Source organism: Podarcis gaigeae (assembly GCF_964106915.1).
Source record: "Podarcis gaigeae genome assembly, chromosome: 5".
Classification (NCBI taxonomy): domain Eukaryota; kingdom Metazoa; phylum Chordata; class Lepidosauria; order Squamata; family Lacertidae; genus Podarcis; species Podarcis gaigeae.
Genome location: NC_139681.1, coordinates 69012473 through 69040021, shown reverse-complemented (window position 1 = coordinate 69040021; position 27549 = coordinate 69012473). Strand labels below are relative to the sequence as shown.

Sequence of the window (27549 nt, the reverse complement as noted above, 5' to 3'; positions counted from 1 at the left end):
CAGGATGAGAACAGAAATCGTGCTCCGGCGGCAGCGGGAGGCCCCATTACCTAAAGTGGTGCTTCAGGTTAAGAACAGTTTCAGGTTAAGAACAGACCTCCGGAACGAATTAAGTACTGAACCCGAGGTACCACTGTACCAGCAAACATCAGGAAGAACTTTCTGACAGTAAGAACCGTTGGACAGTGGAACAGACCCCCTCAGGAGGTGTTGGACTCTTCTTCCTTGGAGGTTTTAAGCATCTGTCATGTATGATTTGTTGAGATTGCTGCACTGCCGGGTGTTGGACTAGATGACCCTCGGACTCCCTCCCCACTCCCCACTCTCCAGTTCTATGATTCTCTGACAATGTATGTGCGTGCGACCTTTCCCTCCATCCCCCACCCACGCACCCATTCGGAGATTTGCCATCCTAGCGCTAGGACCCTGTGGGCGCCCCTGGTGCAGCCGCGCAACCCCTCCTGCTTCCACCCTGGCTGCTGGGTGACGGTCCCAGCTCAGCTGCCGAGCAGGGTGGAGCAGAGCAGCAGCAGCAGTAGTGGCATCGCCCTGGTCCTGCGTGCGTCCTCCTTCTCCGCGGCGGAGGCTGCCGCCGCTGCTGCTGTTTATGACTGGTGGAGCCTACGAGCCAGCGCGGAGAGCGGCGCGCCAAAGGGGAACCGGCGGCGCCGGCAGCAAAAGACTCCCCGGCTCCGAGGAAGGGCAGCTGATGAAGTTCCCCGCCGAGCTCCAGAGGGCTCTCTCGGCTGCTCCAAAGGGCGCTGCTCCCGCCGGGTTCAGGGCGCGCGGGCGCGCGGTGAGTGATTCCCATTCCCAGGCACGGCGTCTCTTCGCTCCTCGCCTAGCTTCGCCAGCCTCTCTCTCTCTCTGTGCTAAGATCTTCTTTTCCCCGGGAACCGGGCAAGGAGGTTTGGGATGGGCAGGCAACCACTTCCTTCTTCCTCCTCGACCCCCGGCGTGGCATGGGGGGCGCAGCTAAATCAAGGGGCGCCTGGATGGAAAGGTTCGACCCCCTGGGAAGTGGAGACGGAGGGGAGGCCGGATCCCCACTGCCCGGGAAAGTTTGGAGGGAGGTGGCAAGAACCAGGAGGCAGTTTCCCTCTGTTTTAATCCAAGGCGCAACGCCGCGCTGCTTGAAGGTTTCGCTTTCCCCTTGCGCACCTGCCTTATCGAGGGGATGGCGCGGTTGTCTGCTTCTCGAGCGCGTATTGGGTTGAAAATGGCATTTTGCCTGCGTTTCTTCTCTCCCCGCTTTACGAAACACGCACAACCTACCTATATAGCTGTGGATTTCGGAAGTTCTTTTTTGGGGGGGTGGGGTGTCGTGGCTGTCAAAAGAAAGCAAAATCTCTGTCGAAAAGCACTTTGTGACTGAAATGCAGCTTTGTTTCCAGTGGGGGTTCCCCCCCTCATGTCACAGTATGAACCTGTTGATCTCCAAGGGTTTTTTTTTTGGGGGGGGGGGTACCGCGAACTGCTGCTCTTTGAGTTTTCTTTCCTTACATCCCTTACTTTGGATTTCCTTGTTTACTTTGGCTCCTGGCTTAGACGCAGGGGGAGGCCATTGTGCTGGGCACATTTAAGACACAGAAAGGAAAAGTTTTGCTGTAGCTCTCACAGCTCCCACAACGTGAAAGCCAATAGATTTCTAGTCAATCTTTCAATTTATGATGACATCAGGTGCCCAAGACCATTCACTGCTTTTGCTGCTGCAGACTAACCCAGATTGTCGGCTAACCCTCTAGAAATGGGTATAATATGAAAGGAATAACTGCTGGCCATCTCAGGCTTTTATACGATAGATGAATGATTGGGTCTTGCTTATTAGTAAGGGTCTGAGTGAATGGAAAGCATGAATGATTTTCCCTTTGAGGTTGAAAATGGAAACATTGGCACATATTCTTTCATTAGGTTTCAGCTGTTAGTGAAGCTGCTTTGTTGTAAATCAGGGGTGCGGAACCTGTTTTTGGCACTGCAGGCAGATCTTTATTGGAACATAGCACCGTGGGTGAGGCTGCCCCCCTGTCCATCACCTGATGTCACAATAATGTCAGGTGACAGGGTGCTTTGAAGTTCTGAAGTTGGGACTTCAAAGCACCATGCAGGGCTTGCAAATGAGAGCTATTAATTGAAATGCAGCATTAATACCCTTTTTTATTTTTAAATACTTGTGACTAGGTGGGAAAGAGTAGCTCTGCATTGACTGCATGTGAGGAATTTAGAGTTATTACTGTAAGATACCATGATTTTTTGTTGGTTGCAGGAAGGAAATCTACTTTCTGAATGTCATAGGTCAAACTCGTGCCATTCAAGTTGAGTAGGCTAGCCACTCAACAGATGGAACATTTTCTGACAATCTGTTCATCCTAATTTTACTAGATGCTTCCATGGTCCATTAAGTTCTTAACCATTTGACCACAAATATCCAAAGTATCTCATACCAGTTGCTTAAATCCACACAATGTATTTTCTATAGTATCTGTTGTAATCTCCGTTTATCGTTCCTTTCTCCATATTTCTTCCCCCATCTAACTGGGGGCAAAATCTTGAAAGTCAGCAACATTCTGGAGTAAGGTAGCTTGCAGGAATTTGATCAAAGGTGTACCCAGTTGAGGTGCAAGAACTGTGATCATGATGAATGCACCAGGCAATTCAGAATTATACGATGAAATTATTCAGTAATGCGTTCTCTTTTACAATAATAAAAGCTCAGCTCGAATGTATGCTGCAGATCAGGAAGGATAGTTAATTTAATGTGTCAAAGAAGCTATTAGAGGCAAGAAGACTTCCTTCCAAAAATGGAAGTATTGTCCAAATGGGGAGAACAAAAAAAGAGAACACAAGAAATGCAGTGCAAGGAGATAGTAAGGCAGGAATCAGCATTCTCTTTTGGCCTGTGGGCATATCTGCTAAGGACAGAAACTATAATGGCCACCTAACCCACTGCAACCAAGCACACATTGCAACCTATTCAATTGGCTATAATTGAATACTCCTTTGAAGAGCAATTTTGATGGAGGGAGGGGACTCTGTGAGCATCAAGGAGGACCTCATGTGTGCTCACAGGTGCAAAAACAAACAAATAAAAAGATTCAAGGAGCACATTGCTGAAAGCATAAAGACCATTAGCAAAAAAAAAAATCTTTAAATATATTGGAACTAGGAGAATAATCAAGGACGTTGATGGATGTTTGGATGACAAGAAAGTGAAAGGTGTGCTAAAGGAGGAAAAGGAGATTGCAGAGAAGCTGAGTTAATTCTTTGCAACTGTCTTCAGATTCGAAGATGAAGGGCAGATTCCAGTGTCTGAAATAACTTTCTCAGGAAGGTAGTCTGAGGAGCTGAGGCAGATTGTGGTGAGAAGTTCTAGGTCTTACAAATCACCGATCCCAGATGGCACCAACTTGAGGGCTCTCAAATAACTCAAAGGTGAAATTGCTGCTTTTCTATGAAAAATATGTATCCTGTCCCGAAGATCAGCCACTAAGACTGGCTATTGGTTCGGAAAAGGACAACCCAGATGATCAGGGCGCTAAGCCAACTTTGAGGAAAGGTTACAACAATTTGGGCTTTTTCATTTTTTAAAATGGGTAGAGCTGTCAAGATTGTACATAGTTTGACAAAAATGTGGAAACTATCCATCCCCACATAGCATCAGAATTTGGGACATCCAATGAAACCAAACATTAGATGATTCAGAACAGATAAAAGGAAACACTTCTTCACTCACTGCATAGTTAAACTATGGAGTTTAACTCCCTCAAATTGAAGAGATGGACACCAACTTGAATGGCTTTAAAAGAGGATTAATACAAGATTACCTAAGGGTGGTAATAATAATAATAGCAATAACTACTCACCACAATGACTATGTTCCACCATCTCTGAATACCAATTGCTGAGATTTGTGTGCTGTTGCACTTAACTACACTTTTAATTAATTTCCATTTATAGTTCATTTGGTTTTTGGTGTTTTTTAAAGATATGATTTATAGTTATTAGAACAAGAAATCCTTTCCTATCAAAACAAGTGAGCTTCACTGAAGAGATAGGGCTTTCTGCATGTGAAGGACACAGCTTATCTTTATTACTCCTAGGACATTCAGAGACGGAGACTGCTTTTGAGAAACTATAAAAAGTTGTTCATTTGAAAGGTAATTTCTGCAAGGATAATTTATCCTTTTCTGAAATGAAATGTTGGAGTTCTGGAAAATGTGATAAATACCAGCTTAATCAGTGAGATAATATGTGTGATTCGCAAGAACAAGGAGAACAAATAGGTAAATGTCTTTTTATATGCCTTTTATAGAGATTGCTATATAAAAGAACTAGAGAAATTCATGTAGTAATGAAAGTTATGGTTGATGTACCAAAATACATCTTTGTATTCTGTTTTCTTACCCTGCTCTGTGGAATGCTTTCCTGGTTGAAATTCACCAAACGTTGACACTTAATATGTTTTAGGTGTTTGGCCATACAGGTAATGTTGTATTCTCGGAAGACCTTTAGCTGAAGATCTTTTGAGTGTTGTTGTTTAGTCGTTTAGTCGTGTCCGACTCTTCGTGACCCCATGGACCAGAGAACGCCAGGCACCTCTGTCCTCCACTGCCTCCCGCAGTTTGTTCAAACTCATGCTGGTAACCTCGAAAACACTATCCAACCATCTCGTCCTCTGTCGCCCCCTTCTCCTTGTGCCCTCCATCTTTCCCAACATCAGGGTCTTCTCCAGGGAGTCTTCTCTTCTCATGAGGTGGCCAAAGTATTGGAGGCTCAGCTTCACAATCTGTCCTTCCAGTGAGCACTCAGGGCTGATTTCCTTCAGAATGGAGAGGTTTGATCTTCTTGCAGTCCATGGGACTCTCAAGAGTCTCCTCCAGCACCATAATTCAAAAGCATCAATTCTTCTGCGATCAGCCTTCTTTATGGTCCAGCTCTCACTTCCATACATCACTACTGGGAAAACCATAGCTTTAACTATACGAACCTTTGTTGGCAAGGTGATGTCTCTACTTCTCAAGATGCTATCTAGGCCTGTCATTGCCCTTCTCCCAAGAAGCAGGCGTCTTTTAATTTCGTGGCTGCTGTCACCATCTGCAGTGATCATGGAGCCCAAGAAAGTAAAATCTCTCACTACCTCCATTTCTTCCCCTTCTATTTGCCAGGAGGTGATGGGACCAGTGGCCATGATCTTCATTTTTTTGATGTTGAGCTTCAGACCATATTTTGCGCTCTCCTCTTTCACCCCCATTAAAAGGTTCTTTAATTCCTCCTCACTTTCTGCCATCAAGGTTGTGTCATCTGCATATCTGAGGTTGTTGATATTTCTTCCGGCAATCTTAATTCCGGCTTCAGATTCATCCAGCCCAGCCTTTCGCATGATGAATTCTGCATATAAGTTGAATAAGCAGGGAGACAATATACAGCCTTGTCGTACTCCTTTCCCAATTTTGAACCAATCAGTTGTTCCATATCCAGTTCTAACTGTAGCTTCTTGTCCCGCATAGAGATTTCTCAGGAGACAGATGAGGTGATCAGGCACTCCCATTTCTTTAAGGACTTGCCATAGTTTGCTGTGGTCGACACAGTCAAAGGCTTTTGCATAGTCAATGAAGCAGAAGTAGATGTCTTTCTGGAACTCTCTAGCTTTCTCCATAATCCAGCGCATGTTTGCAATTTGGTCTCTGGTTCCTCTGCCTCTTCTAAATCCAGCTTGCACTTCTGGGAGTTCTCGGTCCACATACTGCTTGAGCCTTCCTTGTAGAATTTTAAGCATAACCTTGCTAGTGTGTGAAATGAGTGCAATTGTGCGATAGTTGGAGCATTCTTTGGCACTGCCCTTCTTTGGGATTGGGATGTAGACTGATCTTCTCCAATCTTCTGGCCACTGCTGAGTTTTCCAAACTTGCTGGCATATTGAGTGTAGCACCTTAACAGCATCATCTTTTAAAATTTTAAATAGTTCAGCTGGAATACCATCACTTCCACTGGCCTTGTTATTTGCAGTGCTTTCTAAGGCCCATTTGACTTCACTCTCCAGGATGTCTGGCTCAAGGTCAGCAACCACACTACCTGGGGTGTATGGGACATCTATATCTTTCTGGTATAATTCCTCTGTGTATTCTTGCCACCTCTTCTTGATGTCTTCTGCTTCTGTTAGGTCCTTTCCACTTTTGTCCTTTATTATGGAAATCTTTGTACGAAATGTTCCTTTCATATCTCCAATTTTCTTGAACAGATCTCTGGTTCTTCCCATTCTATTGCTTTCCTCTATTCCTTTGCATTGCTCGTTTAAGAAGGTCTTCTTGTCTCTCCTTGCTATTCTTTGGAAATCTGCATTCAATTTCCTGTATCTTTCACTATCTCCCTCACATTTTGCTTGCCTTCTCTCCCCCGCTATTTGTAAGGCCTCATTGGACAGCCACTTTGCTTTCTTGCTTTTCCTTTTCATTGGGATGGTTTTAGTTGCTGCCTCCTGTATAATGTTATGAGCCTCCATCCATAGTTCTTCAGGCACTCTGTCCACCAAATCTAAATCCTTAAACCTGTTCCTCACTTCCACTGTGTATTCATAAGGGATTTGGCTTAGATTGTATCTTACCGGCCCAGTGGTTTTTCCTACTTTCTTCAGTTTAAGCTTGAATTTTGCTATAAGAAGCTGATGATCTGAGCCACAGTCAGCTCCAGGTCTTGTTTTTGCTGACTGTATAGAGCTTCTCCATCTTTGGCTGCAGAGAATATAATCAATCTGATTTCGATGCTGCCCATCTGGTGATGTCCATGTGTAGAGTCGTCTCTTGTGTTGTTGGAAAAGCGTGTTTGTGATGACCAGCTTGTTCTCTTGACAGAACTCTATTAGCCTTTGCCCTGCTTCGTTTTGATCTCCAAGGCCAAACTTGCCAGTTGTTCCTTTTATCTCTTGACTCCCTACTTTAGCATTCCAATCCCCTATAATGAGAAGAACATCCTTCTTTGGTGTCACTTCTATAAGGTGTTGTAAGTCTTCATAGAATTGGTCAATTTCACTTTCTTCAGCACCAGTAGTTGGTGCATAAACTTGGATTACTGTGATGTTAAAAGGTCTGCCTTGGATTCGTATCGAGATCATTCTATCATTTTTGAGATTGCATCCCAGTACAGCTTTCGCCACTCTTTTGTTGACTATGAGGGCCACTCCATTTCTTTTACGGGTTTCTTGCCCACAGTAGTAGATATGATGGTCATCCGAACTGAATTCACCCATTCCCGTCCATTTTAGTTCACTGATGCCCAGGATGTCAATATTTATTCTTGCCATCTCATTTTTGACCACCTCCAACTTACCCAGGTTCATGGTTCTTACATTCCAGGTTCCTAGGCAATATTTTTCTTTACAGCATTGGACTTTCCTTTCGCTTCCAGGCATATCTGCAACTGAGCGTCCTTTCGGCTTTGGCCCAGCCGCTTCATCAGCTCTGGATCTACTTGTACTTGCCCTCCGCTCTTCCCCAGTAGCATGTTGGACGCCTTCCGACCTGAGGGGCTCATCTTCCAGCGTCATAACTTTTATATGCCTGTTGTCTTTGTCCATGGAGTTTTCTTGGCAGGGATACTGGAGTGGCTTGCCGGTTCCTCCTCCAGGTGGATCACATTTGGTCAAAACTCTCCACTATGACCTGTTCATCTTGGGTGCCCTGCTCGGCATAGTTCATAGCTTCTCTGAGTTCTTCAAGCCCTTTCGCCACGGCAAGGCAGTGATCCATGAAGGGGATCTTTTGAGTAGACCCATTGAATTTAATGGACTTAATTTAACAACAATTTTATTATTTATATCCCACCCATCTGGGTGGGTTTCCTCAATTACTCTGGGCAGCTTCTAGTACATATTAAAATATAATAAAATATCAGACATTAAAAACTATTCAATACAGTGCTGCCTTTACATTTAGTTGTGTTCTAATGTCAATAGGTCTACTCTGAATAAAATTTCATTGACTACCACCCATTATGAATATGTTTAGGCCAATTTTCCTTTTACTGTATGCTCACTTGGTTTTTGGAGTTGCTGCTTTTATTGATTTTGGATTTTTTTCTGTGTTTATGATGTTGGTTGTTTCTTTTGATGGTGCTTTAATGCGTTTTGAGGATTTGGTTTCATTTTAATGTATATTTTATTGTTGTAAGCAACTTTGGGATATAAGTTTTTTTTTAAAAAAAAACAAAAAACCCACCCTGGTTTGGCTGCAATCTTTAACAACTTACAAGGGGGAAAGCCCCATTGAACTTAGAGGGGCTTACTTCTGAGTACAGTTGCATAGGACTGCACAGCGTAATTCCTAGAAGACCAGAATAGAAGATGAATAGAAATCTGGGTAGAGTTTTGCACTGTTCCTGTGTGACGTTTACGAATGCCCATCATCAAAGACAAGATAATTGGGTTGACCTGCAGAGGCTACAATCTTTTTCGCACCTGTTACTGAATTCTATTGAAGTTGTTCACCTCCATGAGTAAATTGCAATTAAGCTGTAAGGCTCTTCTTACATGGGATGGGTTCAGATGGTAAACTGTTATCTTTCCAGCCATCATAATAGTAGTAATCTATGAAAGCAGACCTATATCTCATAGGAGCCAAGTACCTTTTGTAAAGGTTTGCCCTCATGAAAGCTGACCTTGCTACAAGATCTTCTGGGATAAGCAGAATTAGGATCTGGATCCAGTGGAGCTGCAGCTGGGTCAGCAGGATCCTGTTAACTCCCTATATTTGGCTCAGTTAGAGATACCTGGGTGTATTATTCCCATTCCAGCTGTCTGAGGTCAGCCTTGTGGACCTTAAGCCAGTGTAAACCTGAAAAAGGGGCATGGCAGGGGTGGGGCCAGAGGGGGGATCGAAAGCTGATTCAGCTCAGTCATGTGACCTGGCAAACAGGCAGAAAGTAAGCCAGCAAAACAGCTGGTGCAACTCAAATACTCTTTCAAAGGCTTGTTTAGGTTTAGTCTGCCTCAGCCATCCACAACCCTGCTCCTGAATAGAGTTTGGATCTGGTGTACTTTATGCCGGCTTAATTTACTCTGGTCTGGCTTTAGCCCACCTTCTTGTAACATTGCTCCCTTACTGTCTTTTAATGTGTTTAGGATTGAAGCTTTAGTTCCGTTTAAGAATTTATTTGCATAATGACGATTTGGGGTAGTAAAGTAATGCTCCAACACACATTGATCTGTTTCAGATGAATGGAAAAGCATAGACTCATAATACTAAACCATAGTTTAGTATTATGAGGACAATTTGGTGCATTCTTATAACTTTCACTTGTTATCTCTGCCTTTGCACCAGAGGAAAGGAAGTTAAGTTTCTGGTATGAACACACTGCAATATCTCATAACCTTTGAATGTTGGAAACTTGGCTTGTTCTATCCAGTGTTAGTTCAAACTGTAGTTTCAGATCCTAGTTTGTTAGTTAACTGTGGGTAGAGCTTACCATGGTACATTCCCTTCATAGAAAGCTATGTTTTGAATTGAGCCATTGAGTTTGCGGCTCACCTTGTTCTGAATCAGCCTACTTTCAACCTGTTGTATGAACTGGCTTCCATTTAATTATTATCATCTTGCACAGTTACTAAAGAATATTGTTCCGTTACTAAGAATTACTGTGTATTCCATTTCAAGCCCATCTTCCTTCAGGGAGGTCAAAGCAGCATACAGTATATGCCTCCATTTTATCCATTATCTGGGAGAGACTTGGGAGGTACAAATAAACTGCAAGGGATCTGACTTGTGAGATAGGTTAGTCTGAAAGAGAGTAATTGACTCACAGTCATCATTCAGTAAGTTTCATGGTGATGGATATATAGCTCAGCTCTAAGTCCTTTTCTGCCCACTGTATTACACTGGCTCCATTTGCTTTACTTTTTGTGTCCTCAGAAAAGAAAACATAATGTATCTTATGTTAATATGAGCTTGTAAGGCACTGTTAAACTGAATATATATTCAGCTGCAGAATCTAAGCATCCTTGAAACCATCACAAGCAAATTGCACCAATATTGTACAAGTACTAGCAATTTCTGAGCAGGAAAAAATATATCTCATTAACACAATGTACTCCAATTAATTACTCTGGAGTAACTCCATTGAGTTTGATGGGATTCTGCTGAAGCAAGAAGAAATACTTTAATGCAAGGTTATTTTTAAGAACATGCCCTGATATGTTGTGATTTTTAAATCTAGTTTAATATTGCCATAATCCATATCCATATTTTTGTTTTTTATTTTTTTTTATAAAGATATTTATTAGGGTTTTTTATAAAAAATACAAAAATAATAAACAACATTCCTTTTGTCTTAACAAATTTTCAAACCTTTTTGGACTTCCTCACGTTTCCCGTTCACACTTACATTGTCAATACATTTTTCCAAGCAAATTATCATGTAATTTATAGTCACTCTTTTAAATGATAAATAACAATTCTTCAGCAATTTTTGTTTTCTAAAATCTCACTTATCTTCCAATTCAAATCCAGATTAGTGATGGCCAATTTTTTGTAATCAAGCACCCTTCTTAACATTCCACCAAATTACAATATTTTTGTAAATAAATCTTAAATTTCCTCCAATCTTCTTCAATGTTTTCTTCTCCCAAGTCTCGGATTCTGCCGGTCATTTCCGCCAGTTGCATATAGTCCATCAGCTGCATCTGCCATTCTTCCAGTGTGGGTAAATCTTGAGTTTTCCAGTTCTTAGCGATGAGTATCCTTGCTGCCGTTGTAGCATACATAAAGAATGTTCGGTCCTTCTTTAACACCTTCTGGCCGACAATACCCAGGAGGAAGGCCTCTGGTTTCTTAGTGAAAGTATACTTAAATACTTTTTTCAGCTCGTTATATATCATTTCCCAGAAGGCCTTCACTTTCGGGCAAGTCCACCAGAGGTGAAAGAATGTTCCTTCATTTTCCTTACATTTCCAACATTTATTTTCGGACAAGTGGTATATTTTAGCAAGTTTAACAGGGGTCATGTACCATCTATATATCATTTTCATTACATTTTCCTTCAGAGAATTACATGCAGTGAAGTTCAGCCCAGTGGTCCACAACCTTTCCCAGTCTTCAAACATAATATTATACCCAATGTCCTGTGCCCATCTTATCATAGCAGATTTAACCATTTCATCTTGTGTGTTCCATTTCAACAGCAAGTTATACATTCTTGATAATATCTTACTCTTTGGTTCTAACAGTTCTGTCTCTAACTTCGATTTTTCCACCTGGAATCCTAGCTTTTTGTCATTTTTAAAAACTTCTTTAATCTGAGCATAATGTAACCAGTCTAGCACTTTATCCTTCATTTTCTCCAAACTCTGCAATTTCCAATTGTCACCATCTTTTTCTAATATTTCCCAATACTTTGGCCAGTTGGCCTCCATATTGAGTCTCTTCCGGGCCTTAGCCTCCAGAGGTGAAAGCCACCTTGGGGTTTTGTTTTCCAACAAGTCTTTGTAATTTGTCCAGACATTAAATACAGCTTTCCTGACAATATGGTTCTTAAAGGCCTTATTGATCTTAACTTTGTCATACCATAGATATGCATGCCAACCAAATGCATTGTTGAAACCTTCCAGATCCAACACATCCGTGTCTTCAAGAAGTAGCCAGTCCTTGAGCCAGCAGAAAGCTGCTGCTTCATAGTACAACTTTAAGTCCGGCAGGGCAAAGCCACCTCTTTCTTTCGCATCAGTTAGTATCTTAAACTTAATTCTAGGCTTTTTGCCCTGCCAGACAAATTTAGAAATATCTCTCTGCCACTTCCTGAAGCACTCCGTCTTGTCCACAATTTGTAATGTTTGAAACAAAAACAACATCTTTGGCAGTACATTCATCTTAATAGCGGCAATTCGGCCTAGCAAAGAAAGTTTCAATTTTGTCCAACAGTCCAAGTCTCTCTTAATTTCAGACCAGCATTTTTCATAATTATCCTTAAATAGACTCAGATTTTTTACTGTTATATTTACCCCTAGGTACTTAACTTTTTTCACCAATGTTAGATCTGTTTCTTTCTGAAACCGTTCTGACTCTATGTCTGTCAAGTTTTCCCCCAATACTTTAGTTTTCTGTTTATTTAATTTAAATCCCGCCACCCGACCAAAGTCTTGAATCAATTCCAAAACTCTTTTTGTACTAGATTCTGGCTCCTGCAGGGTCAAAACTAGGTCATCTGCAAAAGCTTTAAGTTTATATTGTTTCGCTCCGACCTGAATCCCTTGCACCAACCGGTCCCCTCTGATAAGATTCAGGAGCACCTCCAGAACTGTAATAAACAACAGCGGGGAAATTGGGCAGCCTTGTCGTGTTCCTTTTTCAATTTTAAACCCTTCCGTAACCACATTGTTGACTATCAGTTTTGCCTTTTGTTCTGAGTATATCGCATCAATCCCGTTTTCAAAACCCCTCCCCACTCCCATTTCTTTTAAATTTCCCTTCATAAATTTCCAAGAGATATTGTCAAAGGCCTTCTCCGCATCTATAAAGACTAACACTGCTTTGGTATTAATTTCTGTTTGCAACAGCTCCAAAATGTCAATAATATTCCTTGTATTAGCAAACATGTGTCTGCCTGGGAGAAAGCCTGCTTGGTCCTTGTGTATTACTTCACTTAAAACTCTTTTAAGTCTGTTTGCCAAAACATCAGCAAATATTTTGTAATCCACATTTAGAAGGGAGATGGGACGGTAGTTCTTAAGCTGTGTCTTTTCAGTTTCTGATTTTGGTATCAATGTGATAAAGGCTTCTTTCCACGATTCCGGCGCCTTCTTCCCCTCCATAATCTCATTGCTGACCTCCATCAGTGGTTGTATCAGATAGTCATTTAATGTCTTATAGTACTTGGAGGTCAAACCATCTGGCCCTGGAGATTTGCCCAGTTTCATGTTCTGAATGGCAAGTTCAATCTCTTGTCGAGTTATTTTGCTATTCAAGAGTGTTCTATTTTCCTGTGACAGTTTTTTGAGCCCATTTTTTTCCAAGAATTATTTAATTTCAGTCTCATTTTGCGGCCCTTGAGTGTATAGTTTTTTGAAATATTTCTGGAAACACTTTCTAATTTCCACGGGGTTCTGGATATTTCTTCCTTCAATTTCCAAATTTGTTACTGTATTCAACTTTTGCCTCTTTTTCAACTGCCAAGCCAGCAGTTTCCCACATTTGTTTGCCGATTCAAACGTTTTTTGTCTCATCAACTTAATCTTCCATTCAATTTCCTGATTTATCAATTTAGAATATTGTGCCTGGTGGAGTTTAATTTCTCTCAAGATCGGCTGCGATTTTGGATTTGCTCTTAACTTCTTCTCTAGTTCTTTGATTTTCTCCAAAATCCTGTCTTTCTTTTCATTCTGTGTTCTTTTCTTTATAGAATTCTGTTGTATCAAGAACCCTCTCATGACAGCTTTACTTGCATCCCAGATTGTTCCTTTTTCCACCGTCGTATTCAAATTTATTTCAAAGTAGTCCTTTATAACTTTTTGGGCCTTCTTAATGATCTCTTGATCTCTGAACAAGTTGTCATTCATCTTCCATCTAAAGGAACCGGTTGGTACTAGTATCATGTCCATTTTCAAAGCGTTATGGTCGGAGCAGGTCTCATATTTTTGTTTTTTAATTTTGTATTTATTGTGTACTTATTTTCATTTTTGGCTCTGTATAGTGCATTCACTAATTATTTCCTGCCTTTTCTTGTTCCCTTTATATAGTTTTGAATGATTCATTGTTAGCATTTAAAAATGCTTTATGGCTTCTGTAAAATGAGAGTATGGGGTTCATAGTTTTTGAGAACATTCCCTTACAACATTCTCACTCCCAACTGTTGGTTCCTCCTGGCATTTATTTTTATTTCTAACATTAATTACACTACATGTTGTATAACGATTTGTTCCTTATGAAATGAATGTACTAATGTTGTGTCACTAATGTTATGCTGTGATGCTAATCGAGTCTGAAAATAGTTGGACCAAAGTGCTATGTAAACTGCCTGCAGTAGGCTCATAATTGCCTAAGGGAATACTTGCTGGTGGAAGTTAGTTATTTAGATGATGTTAATGCCAATGCTGTGTTCTGTTCTTCCATGCCATCATAGGTGAGCTGCTATGTATTTTGGACGTGATTCAAAGCCTTCCAAACCATGATTTGCAACCTTCTTCCAGGGCTGGTTTCCAGTGATGGTTTGCAGGCAATTCTTAGCTTGCAGTACTAAATCACAGATAGCCTGATCCAGATACAAAAACTCACAAAACATGCAGAGGCAGAAGGTAATTATGCATAACAGGGAAGATGACAGAGAAGGAGGGATTGTAAAAACGTCCAGGGTGTTCCTGATTTCCAAATCAAGGTGGAGATTTTGTTTTTTTTATAATAATATTTATTAAAGATTTTCAAATATAACAAAAAAAAAAAGAAAAACATCCAAATTTAAAACCTTATTTTCATTGGCATCTTTCCAGGACTTCCCCTCCCCTCCCCCTCTTGTATTCCAATTCTTTCAAATAAATTCAGCAAATTCTTACCCCAAATTTTAAAATTATTATCATTGTCCCAATTTAAAAATATTTTCCCATCCCCTAAAATCGACCTGTTCCCTTCCACGAGTTCCCCTCTTTAATATGCAAAACAGATTAGAATAAAAAAATAGAAAAAAGAATAAAATGTAATTTAACACCCTTTGGATTCCAAATTTCCCTCCCCCCTTTCCCGGTTGCGTTCCCAATGTCCATCAATATCTACTGTCCTCCTGGAGCTCCCACATCTAAGAAATAGCCTTTCACCAGTCCGCTTTGCCGTCTTTTTAATAGTCTTTGCCGTCTTTTAGTCATCTTTAGTTTCGAATGTCCAATCTTGGAAGGAGTCTGTCTCAAGAAGGTCCATTCTTTCCATCCAGATCTTTGTATTTTAAGAGTAAAAACTCCAATTTTATTTCTTTAGACCTTTCAGATCTGGATGTCCCAAATGTTCCCACTTCCAACTTTGTTCAGTTCTTGTTATTCTTGTTGTTCTTGTTGATCTCTCTCCTCCTTTTTTTCCCCCCTGTTCTCCTGCACAAATGTTCTAATTCCAAAAGCTTCTAATTCCTCTGCAGAGGCTTTGTTATTCAGGAACGAAACATTGCGTCAAGTCCCTTCCATTCTTCAATAGATAAATCTATTGTCTCCTTTAGTGTATAGACCTCTGTAGACAAAATAGTGTTCCATTTCTGCAGTTTCCCAGGAGATAAAAAGTCCTATTCAAATTCCATGCCAACAATACTTGTAGTGTCCCACAGCTCCTCTAGAGGGATTATAGTAACTCAGTTTCCTTCCCGATCACACCCAACAGTCAAAGTAACTTATTGTTCCTTGTTTTAAACAATTTATATCCAATTTGTAACAAATGTAACCAGCAAAGTCCTCGTAACAAAGTTCTCTTTTTGTTCTTCCGTTTTGACAGCTCCTTTGACAGCTGTCAAAATCTCTATTTCTCCTCTCCCGACACTCTCACGGATCGCTCCCGGGGTTTCCGGGGGTGGGTGGGGTTGCATTTTAATTCACATTCCACTTTTCTCCTCCAGCCCAGTCTTGTAATTTTCCATCGCGAAATTAATAACTTTATCAAGATAAGGTTGCACTCGATCTTAGTTATCAAATCCTTTGCTTTAACTCCTCTACAACAGGGGGGAGATTGACTTCCTTTTTGCACCTTCCCCGCTCGCTCCGAATTTAAAGAAATTTTTCCCCCCCTTTTTAATCCAAGTTCCAATTACTCACGGGTTATTCTTTTAAGTCCAAATTTTCAATGGAAGAAGCCAGCGCTCTCCGTCGAATGGCATGCGGCTTCACTCGGCAGGGAAAGCGGAGGACTCATAGCACACCCCCCCCCGGTCACCCGCTCCGTAGCCTTTAAAAAGGCTCCTTCGCGGGTCGGGGGGGCGCAAACGGTGCCCGCCGAGTCACCATGCCCATGGGTTTCAGCGCCCATGGTTTTTGAGGGTCCCCGCGTCGCCGGCGCGGTAGGGCCGAGCCCCTGCCGAACAGGCTCCCTCCGGAGCTCGGAGGGAGTCCGCCATTCGCGATGGCGCCAACCCGGAAGTCCTCCAAGGTGGAGATCGCTTCAAGGTGGAGATTTTGATATCTTTTGCTATTTGAATTGAACTTTTGCTTCAGAGGTAATCTTCAGTGTATGTGTATTAGGATCTCACAGAAGAATCAATATTGGTCTACATACTGGAACAGAACCTTGGTTTCACATCCAAGGATTTAATTGCTCCATTTTGGACATTCAGTTCTACCACATGATTAGAACTGGACAAGGGAGAGCGGGGATGAGCTTGCTTCCTCACCGCTTTCTGTTGTATCCCTCTTCCTACCCCAAGCACCCTTTATGTGCTGGAGGACAAATGTCTGCAGTTATGAGTCAGTGTACCTGGGGAAGCTCCCTGTACAATTTAAAACCCTGATTGTGCAGTGTTTGGAATTGTGTGGGGAGCTTCCACGAGTACAGCAGGCTCCCCACAAGACATCTTCATATGGAAACTAGCGTGACCAGTCACAGGGGAGACACAACAGAGGAAATACTCCCAGCAATCTCACACAATTCTGATCATATAGGAGTATTGGATGCCCAATAGGCCTAATGTCTGCTGGGAATAAAGTGAAAGTATCTCATACTGCCATGCAGCTAAATCTATTCTTCTTCAGGGAAGCTCTTGATGGTGGAAGTGATATGATCAAGAAGACGCTGGGAGTCTGGCACAACTTGGAGAAAGAAAGATATTAGAAAAATACAAACACATATGGAAGTGCTGTGATCATTACTACTGTGTTCCCAACATTGGAGGAAGTGAGAGGAGTTAATCATATTTCCTGGCAGTGCCCTGTCTTCTGTGGTGGCCTCCTTTTCACTTATCAATGTCAATGTTGTCCATTGTTGTTGTTTTAATGGAGTCTGGACTCCATGCCTCTCAGTCCCAAAGCATCATGATCCCAGGCAAACCCTAACTGTTATGTATTCAGTGGTCTGTGTCTGCTTGAGCTTGAGTCTGGACTAAGGATTCTGAGCCCCCGTGTTCTGATTCAATACATGATATCCCATCATAGAACATTTCAGGATTTTGGCCTCTGCCATTGGCCCTTAAACTCTTGAGTCGTGATTCGCAGCTTGGAAGTTTAGACAGCCAATCACGTTGGGAGTGGGAGTGGCCCAGGCCTTCAGAAATGTATATAAGCAGTTGCTTTGCCCCTGTTCCTCACAGGGTTCGAAATTAGCAAGGAGCCAGGTGCATTTTGTGCCTAAAGATTCTCCATTTGCGAACAGTTCAAAAAGTCTGGATCCCACTTTTTGCGCCTGGCTGACATTCAAGGATTACTTAAATGTATATGCTTTGAAGCTTCAAAGTACCGTATTTTTTGCTCTATAAGACACACTTTTCCTCTCCTAAAAAGTAAGGGGAAATGTGTGTGCGTCTTATGGAGCGAATGCAGGCGGGAGGCTCTGCTCAGCGCTCCCTTTAAAGAGCCGTGTGGAGTGTGTGTGCGGCTCTTTAAAGGGAGTGCGGCTCTTGGGGGAGCCTTCCTCCTGCTGCCTGAGAGAGGCTGTGTGCGGCTATCCCAGAAGCTAGGACAAGAGGCTATCCCAGAAGCCAGATCCCTCTTGCAGTTCTGGCTTCTGGGATTCAGAATATTTTTTTTCTTGTTTTCTTCCTCCAAAAACTAGGTGTGCCTTATGGTATATATTAAGGATAGACAATATGTATAGGAGTTTAACAATAAAGAGTAGAGTGTTTTGAAAATTCTGTGCTTCTTACTTGGTCCCAGTCAGGTCAGTGAAGCTGTTTGAAAGGAACTTAATTTGCTCCATTGTTTTTGTATTAAATCACCTGATGAAAAATCAATACATTAAAGGACCACATGGACATAAACAAAGATGCTTTACAAGAACATTCTGGCATAAGAAAGTGTGTTTTGTCATTTACTCTAAGAACACAAAAAGTCAATGGGGCCAAAGCTTACAAAGTTAATGAGACTAAGTTAGATTAAAACTAAATGCTGCTTTGCCTGAATTGTAGATTTATCCTTGACATGATTGATCCTCAAGAAGTAGATGTGGAGTAGGTATTGATTTGGTCCATTTGATTTAAACAAAAGCATTTCTCTCTTCCCCTTTTTTTCTGCCATAATATTTATGCACATTGGATCTAAACCAATTTCTGATTGCAGCCCTAAGATGTTTGTTTCTCGTTCTCAATTGTTAAATAGAGTTGTTCTGTAGTTCAAGTTACTGTGCAAGAAACACATTTGAATAGAAGGTTATTTTCAAATTCTTCACCGCACATGTAAAGCATAACAAATGTGAGTGGGCTTTCTTTAGCAGAACATCACAATGGAAAATAATGAAGATTAGTGATTAATGTTAAGACTCAATAGGGCAGGTCCAAAAATTGTCTGGTTTCCCCCCTTGTTCTTTTGCCTCAGGGAAACTTCCCCTGGAAAAAATACATATAATAATTTATAATAATAATTTATTATTTATACCCTGCCCATCAGGCTGGGTTTTCCCAGTCACTCTGGACACACACTTAGGACAAACAAATAATATATGGCAGTTCTGGATAGCAGAATCAACCAACCTTATTGTACCCAAATGCAGTGGTACCTCGGTTTATGAACTTAAATCTGTTCCAGAAGTCTGTTCTTAAACCAAAACCGTTCTTAAACAGAGGTGCGCTTTCCCTAATGAGGTCTCCCGCCCCCTGTGCCCTTCCACCATGTGTATAAGAACACACAGCCATAACTGTGAAGAAAAAAATAAAGTGAACTGAGTAGTACATGGGGTGAGCTGTAAAGAAATAGTTACACGATCTGATGGATAAAGCTCAGTGGTGTGAATCAGCCATAGGGTAACCCCATAAACAATGTTTCCTTGTGTAAGCATATTCCATATTCTGTATCTCCCACAGTGCAGGTGCCTCTGAATATCACTTGGTGGGAAATGCAGGTGAGCAGAGTGCCGGGAACAGGATGCTGTTGAGTGTTCAAAATTAGTCAGGTGCATTTTGTACCTGGCTGACAGCCACTTGTGACCAAGTGAAGAAGCCTGGGTGCCAGGATGGCGCCTGACACCACCACCTGGATGTGCATGCCTGGGGAATCATTGGATCTGGGCTGTTTTCACACACTAATACACATCCTGTAGTATTCTATCAGTTTTATTTTATCTGCACAATCAGAATGAATTTCAGGAGCCAATGACTTTTCTTCTTTAAGTTCTTAAAGTTTTTGTCCTAGCTCATGGTTGTCATTTGAACTAGCCAGATGTTTAAGTGAAAATCAATCACAGTCAGTCCATCATTTGAAAAATAAGACTTTCCAGCTGTCTTACCCCAAAATGGCAACCAGACATTCTATTTTGGCACCTGTAATCTTTGTTATAAGAGCCTAGCTTATATATCTGGTGCCTAGTTGAGTTTCTAACAATGGATGCTATACTAGATGGTCTGATCTAGCATACCCATCTTAGGTTCTTACATTCTTCTCTAATGAATGGTAGCCATGAAAGAGCATTGTGCCCCCACCTTTCTGCTCACACTGGATGCAACTTTAGTAGCCAATATCTCATTAACTGCATGAGAGAGAAATTAATATTGCAAACCAGTAGAAATTGCAGGCTATCTGCTTTCAGTTGTTATGCTAATGCTTTTGTGCTTTAGAACTTCGTGAGTTATCCAACCTTAAAATGTCACCGATCCATCTGTCTCTCAGCCCTTTGGCATAAAGAGTTCAAAACCTTGGACGTTGGCATTGTTTAAATTCCTGTGAGAAAGTTTCAGGCGTGATTTTTTGGTGCCTGTCCCAGCTATTGAAGCAGAAGAGACACTTTCATTGCTTCTTTCCTCATGTAATCCAGATGTCAAATATACTCTTCAACACAGAATGCTTTCACGCTTGTGTATCATCCAGCCACAAAGGAGAATTTAGCTCTAGTAGCTGAATTTTTATAGTCTGTGTTACAGATATACCTTCTGCCGGCTTATTTTGCCTGTAACAGGTATTGGGAGCTGTGAACACTCTTATATTCCACCCCTCCCCCCAGCAACATGGTGTTAGCTTTTTAGCTTTCTGAGATGAAAAAAAAATCTATATTTAATTACTTCATTTTGACTCATTTTTTTGCCTCAGGTAAACAAGGGACTTCTGAAAGGAGTTCACATTTGAAGATACTGCTGCATTGGGGATTTTCTGAGAAATCAAACGAACCATCCAATTCCTTTCAATATACTTGTTATTTTTGAATTTACCCAAGCTGCCTGTGTACCATGAATGGACCCAATGGGGAAATGGTACTCATTCCCCCAAAGACTTAGGCTACCACAGCACCAAATTCTGCATTATTCTTGTTTGTTTCTTTGGAAATGTTGAGAGTGAGAGTTATTTTGAGCACTTCTACACCAAGGCAGAAGCAGAAAACAAAAACAATAGAAACCCCTTCAATGTATGCATGTATTCTATGTTGATAGGTCATTCGCTGTGGAGAAGGGGGCTCAGGAAAGCCTCTTACGCCCCTTCTTTGTTTTCCTACTATTCAGTAGTTGCCACCATCACCACTCCTTGGTAACACAGGCCCCAGAAAAGGGAAGAAACTGGGCACTGTCAACCAACCTACTTATACAGAGACTTTAGACAAGGCACCTTGCCCTTCTCAGCCAGCATCTTGTCATTTTCTGGGGAAGAAAGGGCAAGCTTCTAGCTGTTTATCCCACCCCAGAGGTCAAAGCAGCTTTCCTTGCCTCCCATTCTGTCCCAGAGAATGGATAAATGTGCTGATTTTTATAGCCCTAATCATAGACCTCCAATAGCACGAAACCCAAGTTGTCTGTCTGGCTTCCCCAAAGCTAGAAAGATAATGAGGCTGGACAGCACTTTCATTTTTATTTCTTGTCCTCAAGCCATTATTGGCTGGTTTGACCACTAGCCTTGGAACAGAAGCTCTTGAGTAGGCATTTCTCTCTTGTAATCTAAGCACCTGTTCTGATCTATTCTGCTTGCCTCTTTTTTGTATTAATTGCAAGTTTCTGATGTATATTTTAGAGAACTTTAACCCAAAGGCTCAATTTCTTGCTGTCAGTCTTTTGGTTTATGTTATAAAGCAGACTTTTAGTTCCTAACTATGGAATCTCTGGTCATAGATTACTTGAGGTAAGGTCAGCTTTGTTGTTGTATATATGGCGGGTGTCAAAAGAATATTTAGCATATGCCAAAGGCAGTTCTTTATTAAATCCAGTGGGGTTTTACTAGTTGTAGCAGTATACTTTCATGCGTAAGACAAAGGGGTCTCGTTCTGTTTTATTGCCTTGAAGTTTTGATTTCTATCCAATAGCTTTAGTTTTCTGAAAGGCCAGTAGTCCTTGAAATAACTGTGCAGCACTTAATGCTTCCATACTCTGTGATGTATCTGTCTGTCTATCTATGAAGGTAGCTGGTCTGTTTTAGGGGTGTCTTCCAGATGTTGTTGGATAACAACTCACATCATCCCTGACTGAATGGGACTGATGAGAATTATAGTTCAACAACACCTGGATGGAACTGTTTGCTTGTTGAAACTCAGCAGGACTGTGCCTCTTTTCCAACTCTGTTATGTACTGTTCCATCCATACTGTTATGTTCTCACCCTGGGCCAGCAGGGGGATACTGTAGATAGTTTTCACTCAGGTCCACATATGCAAATAAGGAATTGAAAGTGATGTTCAGTGATTGGATAGTTACAGAAAGTTGTTACTGTTGCGTTGTAGTTGAGCTCTATATAAGCAGGTTGACAACCCTTCAGTTCAGTTCTGTTCTGGCCTGTGAATAAACAAGAGCTGTCTGAAGAATCGCTGTGTCATCTGATATGTTCACCCACAACTTAACACTGTCACTTGAAGCTGGAATTATCCTTGGAATTGTCCTTGAGATAGGGTGGGCTGCTCTCTCCCACTTGCTTCTATCGTATCAGCTCTCTGTACTTTTGCCACATGTCCCCAGTTGTTTGATGAGTCTAAAAGGAATAAAATATTGGGAATGGAGAAAGGTGACTCAAATGTGACTGTTTGTTTGATCTAGAGTGGTGCCATCATGTTGTCCAAGTGGGAAGAAAGCCCCCAAAGTTCTCTCTTTCCCTAGCACTGAAAGGAAGACACAATACAGGAAAGGGAAGTGTCAAGGGTAGAGAAGAGGGTGGAGGCAGGTGGTGGAAGTCTCTTTTTACTTCTCTGAAAAAGAACTGTCTCTAATAAGAAATAATCTCTATTGATTTCAGGTTGATATGACTGAATTCCAGCAAATGGAGTTTGGGCTAATACCATGATTGCAAGAAAAGGCTAAGGAAGAAAAATGTGACAGCACACCCAACTTGTGGGGTGCATTTATTTATAGAAATCTATTACTAGTTCATAGCTGGGTTGGTGGGTTGGGGGAATCAGTTGTAGAACTATGTCTCTGGTTTTAATCTAGTCGATGTAGCTTCTCAATAAGTTAGTTCCACAATCCCCAGTACTTACTTGAGTCTTCTGAGTTTTATTCATGTCTCTTTAGATTTGGTTTGTGCCGGGAAGAGAGAAACTGGTTGACAGTGCTTCTTAAAGCTTCAACAAAAGGAAGTTTAAATACGGTACAAATTGCAGTTGTAAGGCAACCTCCCTGCTGATTAGAGTATGGTACTGAAATTGAATTAATGAGGATTTTTTTCATCAGTGCTTTGACCTGACTATTTAACATCTTTCTTTCTTGTCATCCCTGATCTAGCAGTGTTGTCCAAATTCTAGCTCTAACATGACAATGGGGCAATTCCTTTGCACCCCAAATCAAATAAAGCTCTCTTTGGTCTCTTACATATACTTAAAGTTGTAAAAAGACATGGACTAAAGCCCCACTTGAAGGGACTCTTGACTTACTTCAAACATGTATGCAAGAAACCCATTGATAAGTAAAAATGTGTATATGTTGAAAGTGAGGTCTGAGCAAAAAAATATGGGTCTGCTTGAGGAGGAACTGCTGCCCCTGCTCGCATTGCTCACCAAACCTGACTATTCCCTACACCCGTTTTCAACCTTGGTATTTCACCACATCCCACCACAGCCAGCCTTCCTTACAATAAGAAGCCAGCTTTCTTGCCATACCTGAAGGAGCGTATCCACTCCCATCATTCAGCTCCAAGGACCTTCTGACGGTTCTCTCACTGCGAAAAGTGAAGCTACAGGGAACCAGACAGAGGGCCTTCTCAGTAGTGGTGCCCATCCTGTGGAATGCCCTCCCATCAGATGTCAAGGAAATAAACAACTATCTGACTTTTAGAAGACATCTGAAGGCAGCCTTGTTTAGGGAAGTTTTTAATGTTTGATGTTTTATCGCTTTTTATTATTATTAATATTCTATTGGGAGCCATCCAGAGTGGTTGTGGGAAACCCAGCCAGATGGGTGGGGTATGTATGTATAAATTATTATTATTATTATTATTATTATTATTATTATTATTATTATTAATCTTTGAAGTGACCAAACCAGCAGCACCTGCTGGCCTTGCCAGGTCTAGACCATGAAAGACCAGCTGGAAATTGCAGAGGATACCATTACATGAAAACATCCAGGGCACATTTAGGCTGTGGTACCCAAGTGTACATGCTCCTTGCCCTGCTGCTTCCCCCAACCCACTTCCCAGGGAAATGGGGGGAGCAGCTTGATGGGGGGCAGCCAAATAATGTTAACCACTGATGTATGGTGAAAAAGGGGGAAATGCTGATTTTAGAAAAAAAAATACACCAATAAAGTGACCATCTATTGAGTTTCCATTTGAAAGGTTTTGATGCATTTACAGTCTTTGACTCAGAGCAATGCTAGGGCCATGTATTGTGTGCTTGTGCATTACACAGTCACATCTGTTCACACTGGGGTAAACCCATGACACCACCCATATATAAATGCAGCATCCATGCCACCAGACTGCAACAAAGGAACATCGAAAGCTGCCTTATATTATTGAGTCAAACAATTGGTCCATCTAGCTCAGTATTGTCTACAGGGATTGGCCACAACTCTCCAGGATTTCAGATAGGGCTCTTTTCAAACCCTCCCTGGAATGTTGGGGATTGAACTTGCCACATTCTGCATGCAAGGCAGATACCGACCTATGACCTTTCCCCATAGTTTGCAGGGCTTTATTGTTATTTATATAGCATCATCAATGTGTATGTTGCTGCACAATCTACAAGAGACAGGCCCTTGCCCTGAAAGGCTTGCAGATTACAAATTCAGCCCAGGGCAGATACAATACTGGTTAGACTTCTGTAAAAGGTGACATAGGGTGGGTTGCAGGTGATTATCCACATTGCCATTCTGAGTGGCAGTCTTTCAGTTATGCTCTATGGATCACCAAGCACACTTTATCATATGCCAGAGATAAGTGGAATGTTTTATTCAGATTTGCCCCTGGTTTGTATATGAGGAGAGTTAAAGAAACAAGGATTGGAGAATCATTTATCTATGTTTATAGAAGTTTTATTGTTCCAGAAAATGATATGCAACATTGAGGACAATTTTTAAAAATCATATTTTTTGCTGCTGGCAGTTTAGCTAACACATGGCCTAGAGAAGCCTCAACATTTGAAGAACTGAAACTCTTTTCATTCTTAGCGTGTATGTTACTGCTAAGTCTTTGGCTATTTTTCTTTTTGGCTCAGCCAAATCAGGTTTGCCTTCTGTGTATTAGGACAGTTCAATTTTTTCTTCCATGAGCTGAGATACCCTCTTGGTAATTCTGTTGCCTTCAGAAGCTTGAGTAGAACCTCAAGAGAAGGTGTTCCTGTGGCAGCCCCTAAGCCGTGGAACTTAGGGGCCAAAGTGAGGGGCCAAACCAACTGGCCCTGCCCAGGCACACTCAGCAGGATCCCCCATTGTAGACCTCAACCCCTAGTACGGGGTGGATGGCTAAGATGCTGTAAGCATGGTAACCGTGGTGAATAGCACCCTCACCGGGCTTAGTTCTGATACCCACCTGTGGCCTTTCATCTTTATTGGGCTGGAAGAGTGGAGAGCCGTGAAGAGGAGGTCCTGTGGGCTTAAGTTTTCTGTGCATTGCCTATACAGTGGTACCTCGGGTTACACACGCTTCAGGTTACAAACGCTTCAGGTTACAGACTCTGCTAACCCAGAATAGTACCTCAGGTTAAGAACTTTGCCTCAGGTTGAGAACAGAAATCGCACGACAGTGGCACAGAAGCAGCAGGATGCCCTATTAGCTAAAGTGGTACCTCAAGTTAAGAACAGTTTCAGGTTAAGAATGGACCCGCAGAACGAATTAAGTTCTTAACCTGAGGTACCACTGTACTGGTGAACAGGCACTGGGAATTATGAATCCCCTGGTGTAAAATGGACCAGTTTCTCAGAGAAATCTTGCTCAGAAGATACTGTCTCTGGGGAGTCTAGTTTGTGCCTCAAGGAGGTATTGAATGACAGTTTCTAGTGCCTATACCTCCATGGTTTGTACCACTGTTGTTTCTTGTACAACTGGTAGCTTGACCTCTGTGCCAGACACTTGGCTGTTACTGTTGCTCACAGTTGAGGCCATAGCATGAGGTTTGCCATCAGCGTTGCACATTGGTGTGTGTGTGTATGTGTTTATAGGCAAAGGATTTTTTTATATAGCTCTCTTTCTCCTATTCAGGATTTTCCGTGCCGGCTCCAGGCTTTGGAGGGCCTTGGACAAAACATCTTCCATTCATCGCTACCTTGGTGAGTCTAACTCTTGAGTGGCATTAGTACCAGCTGCTGCTCATCGTTCCTTCTACTTGCTTGCCTGCCAGGCAGAGAGCCAATGAGCAAGTTGGCCTCGACTGATGCGCCTTTGTGTACTGCTCCTTCACTGTCTGTGCCAGTGCACAAGGCAGGTGAATAAACAGGTTGCTACAATGAAGAGATGGGGCAGGTCCAATGGGCTTTTACCAGAAAGCTCTCTCTGATGGAAGGTGAACTTGACGCTACTGCCTCCTTATGCCAACCCTGAGAATAATGATTTAGCTGAGTCATCTCCTCATCTGTACGGAAAGAGAGAAACTCCCTGGCTGCCAATAAATAGATTGTGATTTACATTTGGCCCTGCAGAGGAAGGGTAATAATTTGAGAATACTTGGGGCAGGGCATGTTGTGCAATATTACTCCAGATAGATGTGAGGGGTGGGCACCTTGATTTGTGGGTGGGTTTGTTTTACAACTCGCATTGATGGGGTGATTGTTGATGGTGTTTTTTGTGCAAAATTAGATTTTAGTACAGTGGTACCTCTGGTTACGAACTTTATTCCTTCCAGAGGTCTGTTCTTAACCTAAAACTGTTCTTAACCTGAGGTACCACTTTAACTAATGGGGTTTCCTGCTGCCACCGCGCCACCAGCGCACAATTTCTGTTTCCCATACTGAGGTAAAGTTCTTAACCTGAGGTACTACTTCTGGGTTAACAGAGTCTGTAACCTGCAGTGTTTGAAAGCCGAGGTACCACTGTATATATCTATGCAGACATTCTGGTTTGGTTTTAAACACACACACACACACACACACACACACACACACAATGTTTTTATTCAATTGTATTGAGACTCTATTGAAATGTATATATTATGTATTTTTACTGAAATGTACCCAAACCAATCAATTTTTATTGCTGTTTTGTTTGCTGGCCTGCCTTGAACACAAGTTCCTTTGTAGAAGTATGACATACATTAATGTCTATTCTACTCTTTCCTCTGAAATGCCTAGTCATCAAAAGCTCAGAATATGATTTTGCCCCATTCTGAGTTTCCCTCCTCACCCATACTGTATTTCATTGGATGCTGCTAGCGGAGGCATAGAATCTGGAACACAGTGATGTCATATCTTTTTGATTACTTGACATTATCAGGGGAGAGAATGAGTTTTCAAGGCAGCTGATTTTGGCAGCATCTTTGTAATTTGTAGCATCTAGTATTTGATTTGCACATTTAAAGGGAAAGTCCCATCACGTGAAAGGGCACATCCAGGAAGACTGCTTCCTGCAGAAGTTTTTATATGCAATAAATATATTTATACTAGTATTAGTCAAGCTTCTGATTACCTCAGATAAAATTCACAGCCCTTTTAAAGAGACAGGTGTCAAATCAAGAGCTTAATGAAAATAAGCTCTTCAGATTTTGAAGCTATGCTACATGAAATATTCATTAGGTTTCCATTGCAGATGATAATATTTGACTGCACTGCGTGGCATAAAAGTAGTTTTATTGCTGACTTTGCAGCCTTGTTGCTGCTGTTGATTAATATTCAGTTCTTTTACGATTTGACATGATTGGATAGTGTTGCACTTGAAGGAAAGATGTAGGGGCTCCTTCTTCCTGTAAGGACCTGTGATAAAAAATATAAAAAATAAAATTATGGGGAGAGTCACTGCGGCTTGTTTTGCAAACACACTCATTGTTGGCACCAAAATGCACGAGCCATCTACAAGCATGGAGTTCAGGATAAAATAATACCTTGATGGACAGAGCAATCCTACAGCTATCCAGAGGCCA

At 41.7% G+C, this 27549-nt stretch overlaps 1 protein-coding gene across 1 annotated transcript in view; it reads left to right on the top strand.

The window, feature by feature from the left end:
• The first annotated feature begins 483 nt into the window (after positions 1-483).
• SPSB4 (splA/ryanodine receptor domain and SOCS box containing 4) overlaps positions 484-27549 on the top strand; it is a 183258-nt gene continuing 156192 nt past the window's right edge. The window contains exon 1 of the mRNA XM_083742177.1: positions 484-796. The gene's annotated coding sequence lies outside the window, so the exon portion shown is untranslated. The remainder of the gene's footprint in view (positions 797-27549) is intronic.